Consider the following 13,217-nt stretch of genomic DNA (forward strand, 5'->3'; position numbering starts at 1 on the left):
AGTTATGAAGGACAATAGAGGTAGCTAAGGTGGAAGAATTGAGGATAAGTGGAAGAATTTTTCTCTGGCACCAAGTCTTAGATTTAAAACAACAAAAGGGGGAAATGAGGAGCAATTTTTCCACAGAGAGAATTGGCAAGATCAAGAACAGTGCCTGAAATGGTGGAAGAATCATAAGCAGCAAGAACTTCCAAAAAGCCCTTGAAAAGAACTAATTTTCCAGGGAAAAAGGTTGAACTGTGGGAGTCTATTGGAGAGCTCTTTCAGTGTCCTAATACAGGCAGATGGGACAATATTTTCTTTCAGTGCTTTAAGATTCTATGGTTTACTGACACAGAACCAGGTATATTCCCTGGTAATCTAGCGGTTAGGATTGGGTGTTGTCAATGCCACAGCCCAGGTTCAATATCCAGCCATGAAATTGCTCTTTGGGCAGTACAACTGGAGGAGCTGCTGCCTCACAGCTCCAGTGACCAGGGTTCAATCCTGACCCCTGGTGCAGTCTGTGCACATTCATTTGTAGCAGAATCTGGGGACAGTTGATGGGAATGTGGGGGAATAAAATGGGATCAGTAACAGGATTAGTGTACATTGTGCTTGTTAGCCAGCGTGGATTCAGTGGACCAAAGGGCCTGTTTCTGTGCTCTGTGTGTGTGTCTTTCTATGGTCTTTATAGCACTGGAAAAGCTGGAATGAAAACACAGTCAGTAGTATTGGGTGAGGGTTAGAGTGGGACAGATAGCTGGGGAATGAGAATGAACAAGTGTGAGGACTTCTTTGCAAGTTCCAAAAAGGGAGCCAAATAGGAGCATTTAGGGAGCCCCCAACACTCCAGATTGATACCAGTCCAGAATACACTGTGGGGAAAATGACAGTGATAATGTGGAGCCATAGACGTCAAAGAACTAATGAAACTTGTAAATTCACAAACTCAAAAACTTGCAATTCTTCACAAAATCAAAGCTTGTTAGACCAACCTTCTTTAGGTAGGAGCTCCTCCCAGTGGTTTGATTTACATCAGCAGTTGCATCACAATACCATGTCAGTTTAGTCACATTCTCTTCCACCTCCAAGATCATCTCTTATGTAGTCCTCATTATCTTTCGAATGCTCGGCCCCAGTTTTTTCTAAGCCACGTTCCCTCCTCTCCTCAGCCTCTTAAAAAAGCAATAGCTCATTGTTGCTAACTTCAGTCTCCATCTCTGCTTTCCTCACCTCTCTCCTCTGAAATCATTTCCTTTTCTTCCGATTTAAATTTCTCCCTCTGAGCTCTCTCCACTAGGTTTGTTCTCTCTACCATTCATGTCCCTCAGAACATGTTATCTTTATGATCCCTCCTCTCCCAGTGTCTTAAAAAACTAAATCTCTGGCCACTTTCTTACATCCCTTACTACCCATAACCTCGCACCTCCATCCAATCACACTTATTTTTCCCCATCCATCCTGGTTAATACTGATCTCACCAACAACAAAAAAAAAATCACAAAAAGGAACTGATTATCTGGTCATTACGTTGATGTTTATAAAATTCATTGCTGACTTTTCTGATTAAAATAATAAATGCGCTTCAAAAATAAGCCAGTCCTTGGGCATCACTGCAGGAGTTCCTCAGGGTAGTGCTACAGAGCCCACCACCTTCAGCAACTTTGACATTGTAAGGTCAGAGGTGAGGATGGTCACTGATGATTGCATGATGACCAATTTCAATTGCAGTTCCTCAGAAAATGGACCAGCCAGCAACAAGACCAGGAAGACGTTCAGGCATGGGCTGATAAGCAGTAATCAATGTTCCTATAACACAAGCGTCAAGCAAGGACTATCTCCAGCAGACTTCACTCACTTACCCTTGGCACTCAGTGGCATTACTTTTGTTGGGTCCCCCACTATCAAGATCCTCGGAGTCACCATAAACCAGGAACTCAACTAGGAGACATTTAAAATGATAGGGGAAAGGGTTAAAGGGGACCTGGGGGGCAACTTTTTCCATGCAGAGGGTGGGTCATATATGAAATGAGCCGTCAAAGGAAGTGGTAAAGGTAGGTACAATTACGGCATTTAAAAGACATTTGGACAGGTGCATGGATAGGAAAGGTTTTGAGGTAAATGGGCCAAACACAGGCAAATGGGACCAGCTCAGTTAGGCATCTTGGTCATTGTGGACCAGTTGGGCCAAAGGGCCTGTATTCGCGCTGCAAAACTCTATGACTAAGTGCATAAAAGCTGTGGCTCTAGGTGCAGGTCAGAATCTGGGTAATCTGTTGTATGAATGACCATAGAACACTACAGCACAGAAAACAGGCCATTTGGCCCTTCTAGTCTGTGCCGAAACTTTATTCCACTAGTCCCATTTACCTGCACCCAGTCCATAACCCTCCAGACCTCTCCCATCTATGTATCTATCCAATTTATTCTTAAAACTCAAGAGTGAGCCGCATTTACTACATAAGATGGCAGCCCGTTCCACACTCCCACCACTCTTTGAGTGAAAAAGTTCCCCCTAATGTTCCCCCTAAACCTTTCCCCTTTCCCCCCAAACCTTTCCCCTTTCCCCCCTTGACTTCCAAAGCCTTTCTACCTCCAGAACGCCAGGAGTCAGAAGTGTGTTAAAATAATCTCCATTTGCCTTAATGATTTCAGCTCCAACAACACTCATGAAACATGACACAATCTAGGATAAGCCAGGCATTTGATTAGTACTTCAAGCACCTGCCCAAGATTCACTCCCTACACTACCACACATCACAGATGCAGTGTGAACCATTTACAAAATACATTGCAGTTACTCACCAATGCTACTTAAAATATGGCTAGCAAACCAGCAACCTGTCCCACCAAAGACAAGCAAAATAAGTGCATGGGATACCAGCACCTGCAGATTTGGCTCCCTCCACGTTACACGTTATCTTGACATAAAAAATATTGGCATTCCCTTATTGTTTCCAAGTCTAAATCTTGGAACTTACTGCCCAACAGCAATGTGGGAATTTCTTCATCAAAAGCCATTCAAGAAGATGGCTTATCATCACCTCATCAAGAGCAATTCGAGATGAGCGATAAGTGCTTGCATTGTTAACAAATACAATAAAGCTACTAGTTCATTCCTGCATGAGTCCTGATGTAGGGTTTCAACCTGAAATGTCATCAATTCCTTTCCCCCTACAGATGCTGCCAAACCTGCCGAGATCTTCCAGCAGATTGTTTGTTGCTTAAGGAAGCAAAGAAAATAGTTTTAAGTTGCCGAGGTGGGGGAGGGGTAGATAGAACATAGGGAATCTCCATGACAGAGTGAGACCCGAGTTCTATCACCTTCAACAAGATTCCTCCACCACACACATCCTTCCTCTCTCGTTCTCTTTCACTATTCCATAACTCTCTGGTTTGCTCTTTCATCTCTGCCAAGCACTCCCCTTGTCATGGCACTCCCATGCATCCGCAGGACATACAATACCCACCCCTTTTCCCTCTTCCTTTCCCTTCACCCACACACTCCAGGTGAAGCAGCGATTCACTTGCACTTCTTCTAATCCAGTGCACTATCTCCTCTGCATTGGTTAAACTGAACACGGATTGTATGACTCCATTAAGGAACACCAGTGTTCAGTCTGCAGGGATGACCCCAATCTGCCACTTCAACTCTCCATTCCATTCACACACTGACTCCTCTGTGCACGGCCTCCTGTACTGAAGCTCAGTGCAGAGGCTCCCTCATACCAGCTTGAGGAACTGCACCCCATCTTCTATCCAGGCACATTACAGTCTTCTGCACTCAGTAACTGAATTCACCAACTTCCAGTAACTCACTTTCTCTGCTTATATCAGAACTGGCCAGATCTGTTGTAGTTCATGCATCAATAATATTGGCTCAGTTTCTCCCTCTCCAGAAGCACAGTCTGACCTGCTGGGCTTGCCCCATGTCTCTGCCTTCACAGTTTTAGGTTCTTTTGCCTGTATTTCATTCTCTCTCTCTCTCCCTCTCTCCAATCGACCACATAATCTCATCAACAATTAATCCCCATAACATCTCAGGACTAACCCAGAGATACTCCCTTTGATATCCACCTTTCCCTAATGCCATGCAACCTTTCTCTCTTTCCCAGTTCTGCTGAAGGGTCTTTGACCTTAAACTGCTTAGCCCCATTTCTCTTTCCACAGATGCTGCCCAACCTGCTGAGTGTTTCTGTTTGTATTTCAGATCTCAAGCCATTTAAGTTTTATGATTTTAAAAGTACTATCAAGACTCTGTGCTAACATGTCAGTAATTCCAGAGTATCCTGCTCAACAGAAATAAATCTCAGCTTCTTTTTCCCCCATTACTAACCACCTTCCCTCCCCCAATAACAAGTGTGAGGAGCTCAGAGATATCTTTGCCATCATCTCTGGGGCCATCCTCCGCTGATTTCCTCTCCTCTCCGCCATCAAGCCAAACTCCCAGATTCCCATTGGCTCTACACCTGATCCAAGATCTCTGTCAATTTTCTGCACCATTTCCCAATGCCCTTCAAAGCTCATCTTGTCCATGGGCCCCAATCTGTGCTCTCTTGACCCTATTCACGTGGAAATTTTGATCACACAACTTCTTTTTGAGCCTTCATGCCAACTGATATGATAAAGAGCTCTTTCTTCTTAGATACCAATTTTTTTTGTTGCAACCTTCCTTTCCTCACCAAAGTGCTGAGATTGCATTGACTTCCAAATCTCTGCCTGTGATTCTCCCCAATCAGATTTCCATACAATAACAGTCAATGTGACTCTCACTATAATTAAAATCTCCTTATGCTTCTCAACATGTCTGTAGCCTATAACATAATTAAGCCAATTATCCTCCTCTATTATGCCAGTAATTGAAACAACCTCCCCCGATTTCACTCCTACCTAGTTAGTTATCACCAAAGCATTTGCAGCAACAGCTGCTTCCCTCAACCTCCCTCCCCCCACCCCACCCCCCCCAACCGAGGGTCCCCTCACCTTCCTCCTGTCCCTGCAACTGCTCAGCAGGTTGATCCGAGAACACGTTCCACACAAATACTGACGAGACTCAGCTCTATCTGACCACCTCCCTGGTGCCATTGCCTTGGGTTCTACTTGTCCAACATGTCAATGAGTCAACATTGTCTCCAACTGGACCAGGACAAGACTGAAGCCATGATCTTGAGCCTCTGCCACAAACTCCTTTCCATTGTCACCAATGCCAACATCTGCTAGCACTGTTTCAGACTGAACCCCACAGCCTAGAACCCTGGGTTCCCATATAACTCCGGGCAGTTATGTCACTTACTTCCATCTCTACAATCTGGCCAGCATCTGCCCATCTAAAATAAAAACAGAAAATGCTGGAAATATGCAGCAAATCAGGCTGTGTCTGTGGGGGAAAAAAAACAGGGGCAACACTTCCCTTCCTTAGAATTTTGTATTCAACCGGAAACGCTAACTGTTTCTCTCTCCAGAGATGCTGCCTGACCTGCTGAGTGTTTCCAGCATTTTCTGTTCTTATTTTAGATTTCCAGCATCTGCACTTTTTTTTGAATTTCAGTATCTGTTCATCTGCTGCTGAAATTGGTCCTGATGTTTGTCACCCGCAGACAACAATTCCAAGGGTCTTCTGAGCAATCGTGCATACTCTGTCCTCCCTGAACTCTGACACATCACCCACACCACTGCCAGCCCCCTAATGTGCAGGTCTCACTCACCCATCACACTGACTAATGTTGACTTCTAATTTCAAGTATGAAACCTCCCCCTACCACCCCACTATCACAGTGACCTGCTCCAGTCCTGTTAATATCCTCTGTGACAGACCAAATATATTTCCACATCACATAACTGAGAAACTTGTCCTCAATCTCAAACATTTTTTTTTCTTGTTTTTAAACTGTCATCAAGAATAACTGAAATAATCTGGAAAAACCCGTGAGCATCATAGAGCAGAAATAACTCATTCATATCAAGTTGGACCAAGGGTGAATGCGCACAGTCTTTTTCTTGGGGAAAGGGAACCAAAATCTAGAGGGCATAGGTTTAAGGTGAGAGGAGAAAGATTTAAAAGGGACCCAAGGGGCAACTTCTTCACGCAGAGGGTGGTGCATGTATGGAACAAGCTGACAGAGGAAGTGGTTGAGACAGGTACAATAACATTAAAAGACATTTGGATAAGTACATGGATAGGAAGGGTTTAGAGGGATATGGGCCAAATGCAGGCAAATGGGACTGGCTTAGATGGGCACCTTGGTCAGCGTGGACCACTTGGGCAGAAGGGCCTGTTTCCATGCTGTATTAATCTATGACTCATGAACTACTAATGGATCCCATGCGGTCTATCAGTAATGTATCCTTCCCATTGCTACTCTCTCAACATACCAGTGCTACTTGCAAGGTGCTGTTTTTCAGATATAATAAAGCATGTTCCATTAACCCCTGCAACAATACGAGAGGACAGCACTGGGTTCTGTGCACATTACTACTGTGGTACTCTTAATGGGCCTCTATGTGAATGATGGGAGCTTGGGGTTGCTGGAATGCAAATAGTACTAAAGAGCTGAATTTCAGGAACAGTCTTCAGGAGACAAAGGGGAGATTTAATATGACATGAAAGAATATTTTAATAAAGCAAGTTTAACTTTGATTAATTTTTTAATTTTAAAATCAGGATAGTTGCTGCATTATCACTACCTGCCCACAGGTGGTGCTGTGAGCCTGTGGCTGATACTGCCGTGATTACTCTGTCACTCTTTCCCCAACACTTTTCCCAGTCCGTTCAAAAACAATGATGGGGTCAGAAACCATTTCCTCAACGAGAAGTTTTGCATTTTATTTTGTTGTGTTCAAAAATCATCTTCACAACATCCCCCGAGGCATGAAAACTATTGAGGCGCAACACATATCAGAACATGATTTATGGCAAGGCTCTGGTTTTGCTCAGTTGTGAACTCTTTTTGTGAACACTCTGAACTATTTCCCTTTCTTCAAAGCGACTTATTTCCCCTCTCAGCTTGGCATCACCACAAGACAAAGGAGCAGAAGTCGGCCATTCAGCCCATCGAGTATGTTCTTTGAATCAAGGCCTTTGAATCAATTTTGGGCTCATTGAAAGATGAATGAGTGGCTTCAGCCATCAGTCCCTACGTCCTCTTAACAGACTTGAATGCCTTTTACCCAATTACTCAGATCATGCTGATGACTGAAGTTACAACACAACACAGATCAAAACTTAACTTGCTGTTTCAAGTGCATAATAACTCAATAATCACAATAACTAGGTCACTAATTATTGTGATTATTGAGTTATTAGGTCACTAGAAGATTCAGTTGTCTGCAATTTTGCATCTAGAAAGACAGGGACAATTATGAACATAAGAAATAGGAACAGGAGTCAGCCATTGGTCCTTTCTCTACCATCTAATAGGATGGAGACTGATCCTCCACCTCAACTCCACCTTCTCTTGATATCCCAAATTGCTGGATTTCCTGAGTAGCTAAAAATCTATCCATTCCGAAGCTGAATAAGGTCAGTAAATGAGCACCTACTGCTCACTGGAGTGCCAAATTACAAAGATTTATGCATTTTCACTGCCTTAAAGAACTGGCCTCATTTTTTTTGAGACTGAGTCACATAGATTCCCCAACCAACAGAACCATCCTCCCAGCATCCGCCCCATCACACCCCTTTACAATTCTCTATGATTCAATGCCATCATCGCTCATACTTCTACACTCCAGGGGACACAGACTCACCCCCTCGTTCTCTCACAGGTTCGGCATTCCAGAAATCAGTAGAGTCGTTCTTTTCCGAGGCAAGCATTTCCTTCCTTAGATCTCTCCAGAACAGAGCTAGAATTCTGGGGATGCAGCTTGCAGATTGTTTGGATCACAGCACTCGACATAAATCCACAGGCTACATTCATGGCACATCACTGCACAAGTCACGCATAATCTCGAATAAAGACTTCATAATTAATCAAATGTGCATAATTGTTACTTCATTTACTTATTTATGCTTTAAATTAATTAAATGTTTTCCTGAAACTTATGCCCTGCTCTCATTCTTGTGCTGGGCCAGTGAGCTGGTAGTCTTGTACTGCACCACACATAGCCAGTCCCACTACTTCCTTGCTTTAAGCACCTTCCCCAGCCACTCCACTATTGATCACTTCTGCCCTCTGATCTTATGGCTGCTTTTCTCTGTTGATAGAATCTGTCTCAACGTTTTCTACTGCCTACTCACTGCACCACTTTCCGTCATTCTGCACATGTCCTTGTCCTTTTCTGGTGTGCTGTGCTGGTCTTTACTTTCCTCTACTGCTTTAACCTCAGGATCATCCTGTTCCACAGGCTTGGGCACATCCCTGACTTTCTTTACCTCTTTGTTCTCACCCCCAACTTATCAACCATCACACCCCCAGCCCCGCCTTAGTCAACCAGGCCCTGGTCAACCCTACCCCCACCTTTAGTCAACCATGACATCCCCAGCCCCAAATTCATCAACCATTCCACTCTCAGCCTTCCTCTTCAAAAGTTCCATTAAAGGCACAGGCTATAATTAACATTTCTTATGTAAACATGCAACTTGCTGCTGACAGAGTAGGCTGTAACACCTCATATGGGTTTTTTTCCAGAACTCTTTACAATGCTCAGTGTTTACTTAGTGGAAAGTATGCAAGTTATTTAAAGAAAGTATTTTGAAATGTGCTCCTATACCGGGGTCCTACTGCAATGTGACCTTTATCTCTGATTCTTCAACACGGCATTCAGAAATAGTTTCCTAATCATCTCTCTGCTGAACCAACAGGGACTGATGGAATTTGGATTATGGAATCTTGTGTATGGGTAAGGGTAGGTCTCCTCTCCCTGGGTAATGTAGCTGCTCAGCGTCAACCCTCATCCTGCGAGAGCAAGGGTCAAGCAGTGAAGCTTCTAATGAGCACCCACCCCCTGAAGGGATACTAAAGCTGATGCTGTGCGTAGAAGCTCTGAGGGAGGGGGAATCCCAGTGCCAGACAATGAAGATGAAGACACAAGAGACTACTGACACTGGAATCTGGAGCATCACACAAGTTGGGGGAACTCAGCGGGTCAAGCAGCGTCTATGGAGGGAAATGGACAGTCGACAGTTCAGGTCGAGACCCTTCACCTGGACTGGAAAATAGCCTATCACTTCCCAGCTTTTGACACTATTCCCATTCTCTCCTCCCCCTCCATCTGGATCCACCCCTCCCCTCCACCTTTTTATACTGGCCATTTCCCCCCATACCTTCCAGTCCAGATGAAAGGTCTCGACCTGAAACATGGATTGTTTCCCTTCACAGATGCTGTTTGACCCGCTGAGTTCCTCCAGCATCCTGTGTGTTGAAGAAGTCCTTCCTCAAGTAGGTTGGGTGGTGAATGGGGTAACTGAATGGGTGCAAGGTGAGTATGGGAGGGAGGGTGGAAATACAGAGGTAGAGGAGATTAGAGTTGGTGGGCAGGGAGCAGCAAGCAGACTTTGGCGAGAATTATGGACGAGGACAGGGATTCCTACTTTAGGTCAGAAACCCAGTGTGCGTCAGTGTTGGGCACAATGCAGCCTGTGCTATGGGTGTTAGGGATTTGGGTAACGTGGAATTGATGGAACATGAAGCTGCAATGAAATGATTGGAACAGTTTCATCCAGAGGCAAGGTTAATTATAAGTTGTGGAGTATCTGAGGGAGAGGCAGGAGGTAGGACAATCTTGGTCATAGAAAGGCTTCATTCTTCCTGACGCTGAATGGACAATGTCCCAACTTGATCAGCTTTGACATTCAACATGGATGCCAATTGGACTGGGTTAGTGAAGGGGTCACGAGAAGTGCTGGAGATGCAGAGCTGAGAATCATCAGTGTCCAAGTTTTGAGAGCTTATGCTATGCCTTTCAAGAGTATTGCTTGGGAGGAACAAGGAGGGTGGGGGTTGATTGTTTGGGAAGACCCAGATAGAGCCCCTCTGGCTGGCTTGAAGGAAAGCCAATGTTCACAGACACATGGTAGTGTAGCGGTTAGCGTGACGCTATTACAGCACCAGCGACCCAGGTTCAATTCCTGCTGCTGTATGGAGTTTGTACGTTCTCCCAGTGTCTGCGTGGGTTTCCTCCGGGTGCACCGGTTTCCTCCCACATTCCAAAGATGTACAGATTAGGAGCTGTGGGTATGCTATGTTGGCGCCAGAAGAGTGGCCCCAGCACATTCCCAGTAATGCAAAAAGACACATTTCACTGTGAGTTTTGATGTACATGTGACTAATAAATAAATATCTTATCTTAGACAAGAGATTCTGCAGATGCTGGAATCTGGAGCAACACACACACACAAAATGCTGGAGGAACTCATCAGGCAGCATCTATGAAGGGAAATAAACAGTCGACGTTTCAGGTCGAGACCCTCCATCAGGACTGGAAAGGAAGAGGGCAGAAGCCAGAATAAGGTCAGGGGAGGGGGAGAGCACAGGATGGCAGGTGATAGATGAGTCCACTACAGTTAAACCACCAATTAGCACTAATGGCTGTGAGTACGCTGGCAAGTCAGTGCTTAGTACTCATCCCTGATAGCCCATACAAAGATGATGATGAGACATCACCTTTAAACATTTCAGCCCTTGTGGTGAAGGTACTCCCAGCGTGTTGTTGAGTTAGAAGCTGCAGGATTTAGACCCAGTGAAGATGAATGACTGATGATGTACTTTCAAGTCAGTATTCTGTGTGACAGTCGACGTTTCAGGTCGAAACCCTTCATCAGGACTGGAAAGTTTTTTTTCCTTAACATCACCCATTCTTCATCTCAGTACTGCTGTTCTGTCAACATCTGATAGGTGGCACTAGAGTAACACTGCTGGTTGACAAACCCTGTGACTCATTCCTCCCTTGAGAATTGATCAGCTTTTCCCATTTTTTTCCAGTCCACTGCTTACTTCTCTGCACCTGGCTTCAGTTCTGCAACTTGTGATTATAAAATAAGGACTCTTGTGAATTCTTAATTTGGTAACTTGCAGGTTCTGCGCGGGAAGAGAGGCTTGAGAATTCAATGTTCATCTTAGACAGTGCACTCTCACACAATGATACCATCACACATACACTTCCATACAAAGAGTGAAGCTAATTTAATAACACTTATGTGGTTAACCAATCTTCTAATTCTTTTCAACTTCTGAACTGTACCAGTTTTACTTCTGTTGACCTTGGAGTCCAGCAGATGCTAGTGTGGCATCCATAGTGTGACCCCTCAAAGGCGTCACTTCCAATACCTCCCTCACAGCATTCGATGTGGGCTTTCTGGAATGGTCCCATGAGTGACTTCTACACCTAAAGTGGTGCTGTGTCTGTACAATGAAGTCTTGACAATTGTAGATTTACCACAAGCTCTTCCAGATTCCTGTCTGTCCTTGGCCAATTTACAAGGCCACAAGTTGCTACTCCTTCCTGTTAACGATGCTCAAAGGTTCTTCTGATTTTTTTCCTTCCACCTGTCCTTTAGGTAGAATTGTTCTACAACTCCATTTGAAGTAGCCCCGATTTGTAGACTACTTGTAACATTCGTGATCAACAGGATTTACATTCTCACCCAAACATGGATTCAAATCAATCCAGCCACTCAAAGTGTACTCATATTTGTCTTACTATTTCTACTGTGGTACAGGGAAGTCATCCTCTAATGTGTGTTACATCATTTGTTTCTAAATTTGTGTCAGCATTTTCATACAGCAATCATGATAATGCATCCATTGTATCTGGATATTCAATGTCATAAGCACTTAGAACAAAGTACAGCCACCACAACATCCTTGAGGCCACTGTTGAGGGAAATGTGGACGAGTCTAGGAGGAATGGCCAACAACGTTTTGAGCTTGGTAACCAGCATGCAGAGTCTGTCTGACAACAACTGATGAAACTTTACGACCCTGAATATAATTCTCACCTCCTCCTTCTTTGATTGCGAAGAATTCTTCCCACTCTTCATTAATATGTGCAATGCAATGGCCAATCTTCATAATGTGGTTTATAGGGAGATACAACATGGAAACAGGCCCTTCAGCCCACTGAGTCTGTGCCGACCATCACCAAATTTACATAAATCCCATAGCTTTTAAATTCTCGTCACCTCCCCCAGATTCTACCACTCACCTACACACGAGGGGAAAACTACGATGGCCAATTAACCCACCAACCCACACCTTTGGGGTGTGGGAGAAAAGCAGAGCACTCAGAGGGGAACTCACGTTGTCACAGGGAGAAGCTGAAAACTTCAGACAGAGCACCCGAGGTCAGTACTGAACCCAGGTCTCCGGCCTCGTGAGGCAATGACTCTACAAGCTGCGCCGTGTCAACATCTTCATCGCATGTGGGCTTCAGGGCAAAGGTAACGTTGTAGTCACCAAGGAAGGCTCAGCAGAGGACAAACACCTCTTGCATCTCCTTCTTCAGCCGGCGATGCAGCACTGTCAATGTCATTAGGCTGGATGGATTTAAATACCTGGGTGTATTTAAGAAGAATTGCTTCAATGACATCTGTGAGTTTTCTAGTCTTAACAATTACCTCAACCTTTTCTTAGGCCAGTTACCAAGCATTTTCATCGTTGCTTAACCCAAATAAATCATCTTTTGAGCTGCCATAGGTGGTGGTGGAGGCAGATACAATTACAATGTTTAAAGGGCATTTGGACAGGTACATGGATAGGAAGGGCATAGATGGACACAGGTCTAATGCAGACAAATAGGACTAACGTAGATAGGCTTCACGGTCAGCATGGCGAGGTGGGACAAGGAGTCCATTCTGTGCTGCCTGACTCTATAAACAACGTTCTGCTCATGAAGCCTCCTGAACACCTCTTCATGTATTTAGAGATTTCCCTATTGACAATTGCAATCAAAATATCATCTTGGTTGCATTGGCAATATTCAACATCTTGTCCCTGTGGCCTTAAATATTTCAAGTGGTGATATCATGCCACAACGCACAGATAAAGACTGCTGCCCATTAATGTTGGTTTCTTCATCCACATTTAATTTTGCACAAGGATGGGACAGGATCAGACCACCATCCTCAACCCTTGCCTTCCGTGACATGGTCATCATCCACAGCTCAGTCGAGGATAATTTGATAATCCCAGTAAAGTGGATGGTTCTGTCTGATTTGGCCACCACAACATTGGATGTTGCTCAATCACACTGTTTAGTTTTGACTAAAAGTCTGTTGTATTCAAGGTTATTCAACACTT

Source organism: Pristis pectinata, chromosome 27 (assembly GCF_009764475.1).
Source record: "Pristis pectinata isolate sPriPec2 chromosome 27, sPriPec2.1.pri, whole genome shotgun sequence".
NCBI lineage: Eukaryota > Metazoa > Chordata > Chondrichthyes > Rhinopristiformes > Pristidae > Pristis > Pristis pectinata.